We start from the raw sequence: 12,694 nt of genomic DNA, 5'->3' as shown, positions 1-12,694 counted from the left end.
CAGCGCAGTGCAATTCCAGACTTTTTTTTTTTTTGTCTTTGCCAGTGTGATCAGTGAAAAATTGTTCCTTACCGTTTTCTTTTTGCATTTAATTAACTTTTCTTTCATTGGAAGGGGCAATCATTCATGCTGGCTGGAAATTTAGGGTAGTGCAAAACGCAGTACTGATACACAGCATAGGCTGCTATAACTTTATGGAAGAATTGGAACACCCTTCTTTTTATTGCTCCAGTGGTGGCCACAAAGGCTTAATCATGTCCTAGTTCTAGTAAAAGACAAACTTTTCTTGTACTGGAGGCACACCATTTCTGGATGTAAGTAAAGGAGAGCAAATCACAACCCGCTAAGTAGTAAGAACCAGAGAGAAGTAAGTTGTTTAGAAGACTTTAAAATAGTGGTGGGTTGTAGTTGGTCAGATTTTTCTGGAAGCCAATCTCCAGATAATAAATATCCAACAGGAGCAATGATTAAATAAATCAGCAGCAGAAGAAAATACAACTATTGGGAATGATGACTATGCAGACCATCCCACAAGAACTAATAGGCACATAGGGTGCCAGGGCAATGTTCTATGCCAAGGGAGACCACAAAGAGTAGGGCCCATTCTTGGGTATCAAAGGGCTCACAGTGCTGCTGGGAATGATTACAGGTAAATGGTTAACATACAAGGGCTAAAGGCTTCCTTATGCTATGGAAACTATTGTCTGGGGATGTGTGGGGCAAGGTTTACTCAGAGGAAGTTACTCTGGGGATGGAGACAAGATAGATGAATGAGGAAGACTTTTTTTTTTTTTTTTTTTTAAGGTAGTCTCCATACCCAGCGCAGGGCTTGAACTCACAACCCTGAGATCAAGACCTGAGTTGAGATCAAGAGTTGGACGCTCAACCAACGGAGTCAACCAGGCTCCCTGAGGAGGACATTTCAAGCAGAGGCAACATGAAGTGCTAACTAGAATTCAGTGAACTGTAAGCAACTCGCAGTAGAGGGAGTTTAGGTCACAAGGGATGAGGGTTGAATTTGGGAATGTGAACTGCTTTCGCGATACCACGGTAAATGACGAACACAGCATAAGACAATACATACAAACTTCTTACGATCACATAAAACCATGGCTACCTATACTAACAATGGCCCCAAGGCAATTTGGGAAATGGTTGGTTCATCATATGAATTCAGTTTAACTGGTGTTATCAACTCAGTTCAATGGGATGTTCATTAATCCCATTTTCATATAGAGAGATCGTAGGTAATTGAACTCTTTGTAGAAAAAAATAACTGTGGACTAATGCTTTATATTTATATACTCATGAATATGAAAGAAAGAGAAATGAACTTTAATAACGTGCTGAGGAATAATACGTCCCCTAACACCTCTTGCACGCTGAGCATGGGTAGTAACAAAATAACTGAGAGACACTTAGTTACCTTGATGGTCAAGATTTCTTTTGCAATCATATTTTTTTATTTAAAGTGTTGGTCAGAAGAAAGAAGGCAATAAGTAGTAAAGGAGGTGGAAAGCCTATAAATCAGAAGGAATTTGGAAAATTATTTGTGCAGAGACTACAGATTATATCATCTCTATCTGTTGTTTTAAATACCCTTTAAAAGGAAGTGGGGCAGACTATTTGAAGCTTCTAATTTCGCGTGTTGCAAAGAGAGATTCACCTAATAGATACCTTCTTATCATGTTTAAAATTCTGGAGCTCATCTGGAAGATGGCTGGGAAGAATTTATCTTCCAAATGCCTTAAACTGGACTGTCCAGCATGGGTTACAATAGCATCTAGTGCAGCATGAATACCTTTCCACTGGCATTAAATGCTTTAGCTTAAATGACCACCGAGCTTAGTAAAGAACTGAATACAGGCAGCATCACCTCCCTTTAACATAGTTTTTATTCTTTAGCTCATATCTTGTAGAGCAAAAAATTCTAGGACATGAATTTTCAGTAAAATTGAGCTAGATCTTTTGGTAACCTCCCCAGCCTTCCTACCCACATCATGGAAATGCATAGGAGTGTTGCCAAGAAAGGAAAAAAGAAAAAAGAAAAAAAAAAAAAAAAGAAACAAAAAGAAATAAAGGAGGTTGCGAACTACAAAATCTGAAAAGCAACGTCATCTTTATTTAGAAATGACTGTTTCGGTTCATTACTTTCCCAAGTGTGGTATTATTTCCCCCTTGCAAGGTAAAGGCGTGGGTTGCTGAATGGGAGTGGCTTCTAAATAAAACCAGAATGCAGGGCGCCTTGGTGGCTCAGTCGGTCCAGCATCTGACTTCAACTCAGGTCATGATCCTGTGGTTTGTGGGTTTGAGCCCCACGTCAGGCTCTGTGCTGACAGCTCAGAGCCTGGAGCCTGCTTCAGATTCTGTGTCTCTCTCTCTCTGCCTGTCCCCTGCTCGCACTCTATCTCTCTCTTAAAAATAAATAAACATTAAAACAGTAAAAAATAAACCAGGATACTATTCAATCCCATTGGGGTTCACTAAGAAACAATCACAGAGGCTGGTGAAGTCAGGGCTGCCGCTAAGACAAAGAGGTGACTCATGTAAGACACATTTCAAAATCAATCCTTGTTGCATGCATGAAACACTTCCAGGGATTGACCTGACAAGGCACCCTGAAATTTGGCATGGATCTTTCAGAGAGGACAAAAGTCAGGACTTTGAGTTGAGCTACTTCCTTTATCAGCAACAGCAGCAGACATGCTCTGAGAGTCGCCTTTTCAATGACCCGGAAGGCATTATGGGAGGGAAACTCAGTAGGACGAGGTTTGAACATGCCTTTGTCTGGTGGGTTCCAGGTGAAATGAGTTTCCAAAGAATTTCTCTCACCTGGGATGAAACTCTTTCGCCTTCTTACAAGTCTTCTTCAAATCCAAATCTCTTCATGAAGCCTACCCTGGTCATTTGTTTAAATCTGCAATTTGTTTAAAATTGCAATTCATTCTCCCACTCCTAATCTCTTCGCCCTGCTCTATTTGTATTATTTTTTAAGGTACAAATCTTTTTTTTCCTATTTTTTTTTAAATCTTTATTTTTGAGAGAGAGAGAGAGACAGACAGAGTGTGGGGGGCGGGTACAGAAAGAGGGAGACACAGAATCAGAAGCAGGCTCCAGGCTCTGAGCTGTCAGCACAGAGCCCGACACGGGGCTTGAACTCACGAACCGTGAGATCATGAAGGTACAAATCTTAAGAATGAACGAATCTTTGAAACATTCCCCGTGATGTCCCTTTATCCACACCTCTCTCCACTCTCCACTCCACTGAGAAACAAACTAGCTTCAAATCTTCAGTGTCTACACAGGAATATTAAACGCAGCCATAGCAGTGTTATTTATCTGATCTGAGAGCAGGGGTGGATTGGATGTGTCTTAGGGTAGTCTCTCTTCTGCGCCATGTTTTCTTAGACTGAGCACCTTCTTGTAGACCTTCAAGAAGGAAAGGATCCTTCCTTTAACCTAGAGTCGTGTCCGGATTCTTGGGTTTATTGGCATTTCTCCCAGTAGGGCAGAGCCCTCCTCCTGACTCCGTTGCCCCTACTGATGCCAGCCGCTGGTCTGGAGAACTTGGCTCACCTTCGTGCCTCTGTCTGCCACTCAGTTGCAGATTCTGGCCACTCTGTGCCCTGTCACTTCTCCTGCTGCCGTCCCTGAGAGTTCCTCCTTCTTTCCTTCCACGGGCAACTCCTTCGGGCCCGCCTTTTGTTGCTTTACTAGCTTCCTAAGTGGTGCCCCCATTTGAGTCGTCTTCCAAGCTAGTCCCATTGCTTTCCCTAAGACACAACCTGGATGTCATAGCTGTGACCACCAACTTTCAATGCTTTGCAGGTGCTGGCAAAAGGAAGCCGAAACTCCTTAACCTGCCTTCAAAGGCTTCTAGGCCCTGATTCCGTCTCCTGCCTTATGTATTACCACCACACTGTCAGCCAACTGGTCTTCCCCATTGAAACTAACTGGGCCCTATGTTTTCTAGCATCTTCTTCTTTTTTTTATTTTTTATTTTTATTTATTTTTTAATTTTTTTTAAAATGTTTATTTACTTTTGAGAGACAGGGAAGAGCACGAGCAGGGGAGGGGCAGAGAGAGAGAGACACAGAATCCACAGCAGGCTCCAGGCTCTGAGCTGTCGGCACAGGGCCCTACGTGGGGCTCGAACTCACCAACCGTGAGATCATGACCTGAGCCGAAGCCGGACGCTCAACTGACTGAGCCACCCAGGCGCCCCTTCTTCTTTTTTTTTAATGTGTATTTATTTTTGCGAAAGAGAGAGAGAGGGAGACAGACGATCCAAAGCAGGCTCTGCACTGACAGCAGAGAGCTGGATGTGGGGCTCCAGTTCACAAACCGTGAGATCATGACCTGAGCTAAAGTCAGATGTTTAATTGAGCCATCCAGGCACGCCTGTGTTTCCTGGCTTCTGTACCTTTGCTCTGGTGTTGGGCTCAGAAACTGGAAGGAACCGTTTGAGATAATCTGGTCCGGTCTCACTTATAGATGAGAAAACTGAGGCCCAGAGAGAGAGTGAATGACTGGCCAGCCGACCCAGGCAAAAGTCAAGTGTGTAGGGGCACTGGGCTGGCTCACCTGGTAGAGGGAGAGACCCTTGGTCTGGGGGTTCTGAGTCGGAGCTTCACATTAGGTGTAGAGATTTTTTTTTTTTTTTTAAATCAAGTGTGACTAATGAAAAAGAAATACAGGGTAGTTTGTGGTTTAACAATATCAGTTGACTCATGCACCTGGAGATCAAATTGAGTGGACTACTCTTTGAATGTCTTCTCCGTGTAAGTCTGATCCCTAAAAGTGTGGACCTCCGAGGCCCATCTTAAGCATAGGCTCCTCAGAGAAGACACCCAACTGGGAGCCTCCTTAAGCCCCTAGTTGAGTGGCTGAACGCTCAGGCTCATGACCTGAACCTCTCTGATCTGCAGGTAACTAGATATTCACTTAGGAGTTCTATCTCCCCCACTACATGTTAAGCAAACCTTTTCATTCATCTTTGACTTTCCTCCATTCTCCTAGTGGGTGAGCAGTAAAATTCCGCGGAGTGGAGTTTCCGACGTGGAGTGTGATATATATACTGTCAAGGAGGCATGAATGCAAGCCCAGACCCCAGCTAGCAACCACGCACGCGAGCCAAATTTTCCAGCTACTCCGTGCCATTCACCTGCTGCACCTTGGCTGCTTTTGACCCCAAACCCCTAAAGGCAGAGGAGCTAGGTCTCCGCACAAAGCCTGCTTGCTGCGACTACAGGTAAGTTTCTCCAAGTCTTTTGGCGCCGGCCCCTTCCCCACCCTCTGCGCAGCGAACCGCGACGCGCGTTCGGTGACCAGTCCTGGAACGTGACTTGGCGGCGTCGAGAGGGTACAGCTGCCCTTACCGAGGGGGGGGGGGGGGCAGGTCCCAGGCGAGCCGCGGCCCGGCCAGCTTTCCGGGCTGGGGAGGTCACCGACCCCGGGCGGCGGCCAGGCCAGCCGAGGGCGGCGGGAAAGTGACGCGAAGCTGGTGGGGCGGGGTGGCGAGCGCGGCCCCCCGGGAGGCGGGAGCGCCAAAGGAGCCGACAGCGATCGCAGCTGCCAAGTGGCAGGTCGGGCGAGGCAGGGGACGAGCTCGGGGCACCGCCTGGGTGCCCACCTGCCGCCAGGGCGCACGGAGGGCGCGGGGCTGGACCTGGGCCGCGTGTGCCCGCCCTGGGGCTCGCCGTCCAGCCCCTCTCCGCCCCCGGGAGGGACAAAGGGAGGGCAGACGGCCGGGCCCGCCCCCAGCCCCAGCCGCGGCTGCCAGTGAGAGACTGGAGGCACCACCCCGGAGCGGAGAAACCAGTTTGGCCGGTCCCGGGGAGCGGAGGGAAAAGGGCGGCCGCCGAGGACTGGCGCTCGGACGCGGGGCGGGGGAAGGCGGGGAGCCATTGGCGAGAGGCGAGAGCCGGAGGAGCCGCCGCCAACTGGACACGCTTCCCGGGGCCCCGGGCCAGCCCCGTGCGCCATGAAGCGCTAGCGCGGCGGCCAGGGCTGGGGCCGGGCGGTGGCGGCGACTACGGCCAGGTGCGCAGCGAGCGCGCGGAGGGGCGCGCACCCGACGGATGTCCCAGCAGGGGCCAGCGAGCGCCAGGTAAGGAGGGGCGCGGCGCCGGGCCCCCAACTTTCCCCACCCAACCGGCCCCGCAGTGTCCCACAGGTCCCCTGGCCGCCCCGGAGCGGGCGGACTCCCAGGATCGGGGATGCGGTGGCAGCAGCTGTCCGCGCCCTCGGGCTCCGGAGCCCGCACCGGTGGGACTTAGGCGGGGGTCCCGGGAGCCTTCTCGGCCTCGGGGATGGGGAGGCAGCGCTGTGGAGACGTCCGTGCGGGTTTCACCTGCTGGGAGGCGAGGGAACTCGCAGGTGGCGTTTGGATCGTTTGGGTTTGCCACGCACATGTCCGGGGTTAAGCTTTGAGGGGCGAGCCTGGCAGGACTTGCGGGTCCTTGGGGAGTGCCGCTGGCTTCCCTGCGGTGTCTGCCGCCCCTCTGGAAGTCTCCCTGGCCGGGTTGTGCTGGGGCCCCCTTTGGGAGCCGATCCCAACGAGTCTGAAAAAGACCTTAGGACCTCGGGTACCCTGGCGCACCTGCGGGGAGGGATGGAGGGCGAGACCGCCTCCGCCGCGGCGCCTGCAGGACCAGGCGCCCTCCTGACATCTACCGCGAGCTTTAACTCAGGTTGGGAGGTGATGCGGAAGAGGGACGTTTTCCCCGGTGACCGTAGGGTCGTATCCGCCAGCTCCCGCGGCGCGGCCCCAGGCCATCTCCTTCCCTCCCCGGTGTGATACCCAGCGCTGCGGCTTCGCTGGTGTGCGTGCAGAGGGGCAACGTGTTGGGGCGGGGAGGGTGGCAGAGAGTGGCAAGTGTTGTAAACCACCCCCCCCCCCCCCACGTCCTCACACCTCCCCAAGCGAAAGAAAAGCCTTCCGTTGTCAGCCCGACTTCTCCGAGGGGGGTGTGCGCGCCTGGTCCTGGAACACGGCTCCGAACTCGCATTGGCGATGGCTGTGGGGGATGCGGAACGGGGGAGGGGAGTTGACACCAAAAGTAAGGGGCGGGTGGGCCCCATTTCCGCCCGGTGAGTCCCGCTCAACCCCACCTGACTCCTTCGGCCTGCCCGCGGCGCCCCCGGCGGGCTCCAAGTCCTTCTTGGGTAGCTCCGGACGCTGCCGAGTTCCCCTCCCGGAAACTGCCCGCCCTGTCGGCCTGAGAAAAGATTCTCTCCCATCTTCCTGGTTGCATTGTCTGCAGATTTCTGTCTCTGCTCCTTGAGAATTAAATGAGACAACACAGGCCGAGTGCTTGAAGATCACCGCGCGCACAGTAGGTTATGGAGGAAGGCTGACTGCTTTTAGGAACAAAAACTATAAAACATGTGTGATAAAATCTCCAGCGATAGTACATGCAAGCGCATATGAAAAAGAGGAAACACAGACTGTGCAGTAAAAGTTCTAATTCTCATTGTCTCACGGGTACTTTTGTGTTTGATCTAAAATGCCATTCATTAATCCTGGGCCTATCGGTGAAGGCCTCATCTGAGCCTATTATAAATGGTTATGCAAAAGATATTCAATGTTTGTTAGCCGATTACTTTCTTGGGGGTGGGGGAGTCTGCCTGCAATTACTCTCTGAATGAAAATTCAGACTTAATGACTTTCATTACGTCCTTGTGCTCATTTTAGGTAAGAACGCTTAACCATTTTCTTCATTCCTTATGTCCTGGTGGCTGCGCTTTGGTAATCCTTGGTGATTCTCTGTGTCTGTTACCCAGGGCCAAACGAGACTCGTGTGGCTTAATACTGGTGAACACAAACGCCATCTGAGCCAGGACAGCTCTGGCTACCTTCAAACTTCCCTTCTGGTTTTTATTTTAAGGAAAATGCATGCCGATCTGCACTTGATCTTGACCGTGACAGAGCTAGGAGATTTTTTTTTTTAATTTTGTTTTTATTTAGTTAAAACATTTTTTAATAGGTATTTATTTTTGAGAGAGAGAGAGAGAGACACACACACACAGAACCCGAAGCAGGCTTCAGGCTTTGAGCCGCCCAGGCATTCCCCCTATTTATTTAGTTTTTTAAAGTTTATTTATTTATTTTGAGAGATGGGGGGGGGGGGGGGGAGAGACAGAGACAATCCCAAGTAGGCCCCATGCTGTCAGCACAGAGCCTGATGCAGGGCTTAAACCCACAAACCATGAAATCGTGACCTGAGACGAAATCAAGAGTCAGTCACTTAACCAACTGGGCCACCCAGGAGCCCCTAATTTTCAGTTTTTAAATTGAGGCTTTAAAATAATAATTTGGTAAAGCAAATGGCTTAACAAAAAGAAGTCTGTGCGATAAGGCAGGCTTAGTACTGGTCCCATGTTTCATTTGGATTTCAGTCTCTGAGACGTTAGCATTCATGGCATTGACCAGATCTGGCTATTGGTTTCTTTCCCCCCTGTCTGCCTGCCTTCCTTTCTTCTTTCCTTTCTTTTTCTTCCTTCTAAAGCAAGGAGTAGTGGATTTAGATTCCCACAAGTTTCTGTTATTTTACTTATTTTAAATTGTATTTGATTTTTAGAATTTATTTTTGTTATATTTACTTTTTTTTTTTAAAATTTGTTTTGAGAGAGCAAATGCACATAGGAGCTGGAGGAGGGGCAGGGAGAGAGGGAGAGGGAGAGGGAGAGGGAGAGGGAGAGGGAGAGAGAGAGAGAGAGAGAGAGAGAGAGAGAATATCCCAAGTAGGTTCCTCACTATCACTGCAGAGCCCAGACCCGGACATAGGGCTCAAGAACCGTGAGATCGTGACCTGAGCTGAGATCTAGAGTTGGATGCTTAACTGACTGCACCACCCAGATACCCAATATGTACTTACTTTTTCAATTGTCTAACTTTAGATGAATTCCTGAATTTTCTGAACCTCAATTTATTTAAAAAAAAAAAAAAAAGATGTTATCAACTTCCTTTGGTTGTTGAGAGAATTAAATGGCAGAACAGGTGACTGTCCCTCATACACAGTAGGTGTTCTTATGTTGTTTTATTTTCTTCATTAAACTGATATTTTAAAAATAGTATAATGCCCAGATGTTTAGTGTGTTTTTAATATTGCCTTGCTAGTTTGAATTCCTTTTTAGTTTTTCATAAACGACATTCATGAAATCCAGGTGATCCTTATAACTCTAGAGAGATTTGAATCTCCTACTTACCTTTGCTCTTTAGTTTCATCATTGTAAAGGAAGTCTGTGCTCTTATGAATGCAGAGGAACTTGCTTTCTAGTTACCAGAACAAGTTTTGTGGGGTCCCTTCGTGTCACATATGTCTAAAGAAAACTGCTTTTAAAGTCTCTTAAGCACTGAATTTTAGATCTGTTTCTATATTTGCTCCTCGATTTGTCTCCTGGCAAGTTTCTTTGTGTGTGTGTGTGTGTGTGTGTGTGTGTGTGTGTGTGTGTGTGTGTGTGTGGTGGAGGGCGGGGGAGAGGAGACCCCCCCCCCCCCCCCCCGGGTTGTGAGTTTTCAGGTTTTTGTTAGCATCATCAATTAGATTAATTGTATTCATAACATCTGTAAGTGCTTTGTTACTTATTGAGATCAGTAAAAATTAATTTGCTGCCATAGAGTTTTAATAACACAAAAAGAAGGTGGTTTATCCTTTATTTTGTTAACCGAGTTACTCCTGAATCCCCATCCCTATGCCTGGTTAAAGAGAACTCCCAGTCTAAGATCTTTTAAGGTCCTGGGTTATTGAACACCTGGCAGGATGGAGGAAGAGTCTAGAAAGCATGGGTATATAAAACAGTCTTGTTTCTGGTACTTATTCATAGAAAACAGAGGAATTATCATCTGATCAGCTAGGAATACATTAGTACTTTTCCTAATACTTTGAAATGTATCGTACTTTTAAATAAATTGTTTCCAGGGACACCTGGGTGGTTCAGTCAGTTAAGTATCCAACTTCAGCTCAGGTCATGGTCTTGCGGTTCATGGTTTCAAGCCCCACGTCAGGCTCTGTGCTGACAGCCCAGAGCCTGGAGGCTGCTTTGGATTCTGTGTCTCCTTCTCTCTCTCTCTTTCTCTCTCCCCGTTCCTTGCTCACGCTCCATCTGTCTCTCTCTCTCTCTCTCTCTGAAAAATACACATTAAAAAAAATTTTTTTTTAAATAAATTGTTTCCAAAACATGCCCCATGGGAAGTATGTTTGATAACTGGTTCCTGGGGAGTACGGAGCCCAGAGGCAGCAGTAAAATAGAGGTTGGTGACACATGCTTTGGAGTCCTTTGACCTAGCTTGGAATCCAGGCCTTACTGCTTTCTTAGCTGTGTAACCTAGGGCAAGTTACTTAATCCTTTTAGCTTACAGGTTTTTTTTTATCTGGAATATGGAATAATAGTAACAGTACCTCACAGGGTTGTGTGATGAGTTCCAAATGAGAGAACTGAGCGAACTTTAGCTTGGCCCAGCCCTCCGTGAAAAGTAGTCGTTAATATTCCTGTTGTCATTGATACAGCTCAGTAAATATTTATTGTTCATCCAGCAATTGCCTTTCTGTTAGACGGTGTAGGGAGCAGGACTTACTCTGCGTGTTTGTATTTATTTAGCAAACATAGGTCCCCGTTTGCACTGGGCACTGGTGAGAAAGCGTTCGCTAAGATAGGGGAGAGATTCTAAACCTCCCCATGCAGGGCTTGAGTTCCGGACCACAGGTGTCCAGGGACAGACAGCGTGGTGTTTGAGGGTGCTCTGTGACCCAGGGACGTGCCTGCGCAGTCACAGCCACGAGTTGCTGGGTGTTCCTTCTGCACAGCGGAGGCCCTTGGGACGTCAGAGCACTTCTGTGTCGACTTTACCCCCCACTTCCTATCTCTTTCCTCTCCCTTAGCCTCTAGATTTCCCCTAATATAAATAAATAAAAAATCAATTACTTTTCCCTGTTCAGCACTCAACACTCACAAGCCGAAGCCTGAATCTTCCTTAAAGGATCGGTGCTCTCCACAAATGGTTCTCATTTGGGGTGTCTAGTAAGCGTCGCTAAGAACAGAGACCCTTGGGACAGTCCCGTGCATTCCTTCATGGTAAAAATGCCTATCTTCTCCCGGCGCTGTCCTGGGGATTACCTCCTGGCTTCACTGAAGCCCGTTAGGTTGCAGAGGGCCCGAGTTGGGGGTTTTAGTTTTTCTTTCCTTCCTTGGTAAGAAAGCAGACCCGGTGTTTTCTTTCTCTCTGCTCTGGACACTGCCCCTCCTTGCAAGGAGGGACGGTTGCCTAAGACCCTGGAGGATGGCCCGGCTCACTTCCTGCTTGAAAGCTCTGTGTCCATGATTGGTCTCCAAGCTAGTGAATTTGCAGAGTGGGGCCTGGAAGCTGGCTCTCCGTCTGGGAAAGGGCACTGACTCCTTGGGCGGCTGAGGTCACCCTTGTCCTGGGACAGCCTTTCAGTGTCAATGGCCACCTCCCCTTAGTGTGACTGAGAATCCTGTCGCTTCTGCATTGAGTACGTGTGTAGCCTGACCTTTGGCTAGTAGCTTTGGTCTTTATTTACAGGGCCTTCGTCGATGGCTTTGTCTCTTTGCTGAGTGGCTTTTGTTCCACCAGACTTGAGGTTTGTTTGATTTAGAACAGGCAGTGTTTGAAATCAGTTTGCTCACCTTTTCTCAAGTTGAGCCGGAATATCTTCCTTGGAGCTCCTCAGGCACCAAATATTGTTCCTACATAGCCTCCAACTGTCCGTTCTTGCTGTTAAGGAATCTCCCATGCATTGGATGCATTTTTTTATTTTATAAAGTGTGATGTGACTTGTACACAGGTTCTTACTCTGTCTTCTTGGGATGCAAGAGAGTATGGAGACTACTCTCTGAGATGTGCGTATATGATCTCTGGATCCAAAAGAAACATTGAATGTTCTCTATAAGAAAATAGATAACCGGGGTGCCTGGGTGGCTCAGTCGGTGTGTCTGATCTCGGCTCAGGTCATGATCTCACGGCTCGTGAGTTTGAGCCCCGCATCGGGCTCTCTGCTGACAGCTCAGAGCCTGGAGCCAGCTTCGGGTTCTGTGTCTCCCTCTCTCTCTGTGTCTCTCCTGCTCACGCTCTGTCTCTCTCCTTCAAAACTAAATAAACATTAAAAAAAAAAAGAGAGAAGAAAAGAAAATAGACAACCATTTGTCTTGGATGGTTTAAATATTCACGTTCGTGAGAAGATGGGTCGGATTTTGTACGTTTCATGCCGGAAAATATTGGCCTTACTGCCATATTGGGAATAAATTTGTGGGCTTCTAAGCCAAGCACTAGCAAATGCTATATCAGAAATTCTGGAGGCTTATGACACAAGCAAAGTGACTGTGTGGGGTTCATCAGACAGAAGAGATTGTAAGGATTATGTGAAAATCTGTATTCTGTTATGTGCACCAGAACTACACGATCTCACCTTCGTGCAGAAGTTTACTTCGTGGGCGTTTTGCTTTAACTGTGGCAAAATATTCATAAAATTTACCAGTTTTAAAAGTGAATTCAGTGGCATTAAGCACATTTGTGCTGTCAGGCTACTATCACCACTGTCCATCTCCAGAATTTTTCCATCATCCCATTTTGAAATATTATACCTGTTAAACAGTATATATCCCCATTTCTTCCTCCCCCCAGCCCCCAATAATCTCTCTACCTATTTGTCTCCGTGAATTTGGCCAAGTTCTT

The 12,694-nt window shown here is 47.9% G+C and overlaps 1 protein-coding gene across 1 annotated transcript in view; it reads left to right on the top strand.

Annotated features, from left to right (window-relative positions):
• Window positions 1-5,705: 5,705 nt before the first annotated feature.
• ATP8B1 (ATPase phospholipid transporting 8B1) overlaps window positions 5,706-12,694 on the top strand; it is a 126,255-nt gene continuing 119,266 nt past the window's right edge. Inside the window, exon 1 of the mRNA XM_042911788.1 lies at window positions 5,706-6,109. The gene's annotated coding sequence lies outside the window, so the exon portion shown is untranslated. The remainder of the gene's footprint in view (window positions 6,110-12,694) is intronic.

Source organism: Panthera leo, chromosome D3 (genome assembly GCF_018350215.1).
Source record: "Panthera leo isolate Ple1 chromosome D3, P.leo_Ple1_pat1.1, whole genome shotgun sequence".
In the NCBI taxonomy this organism is placed as follows: domain Eukaryota; kingdom Metazoa; phylum Chordata; class Mammalia; order Carnivora; family Felidae; genus Panthera; species Panthera leo.
Note: the sequence above shows the minus strand (reverse complement) of the source record. Positions and strands in the feature narration are given on the sequence as shown.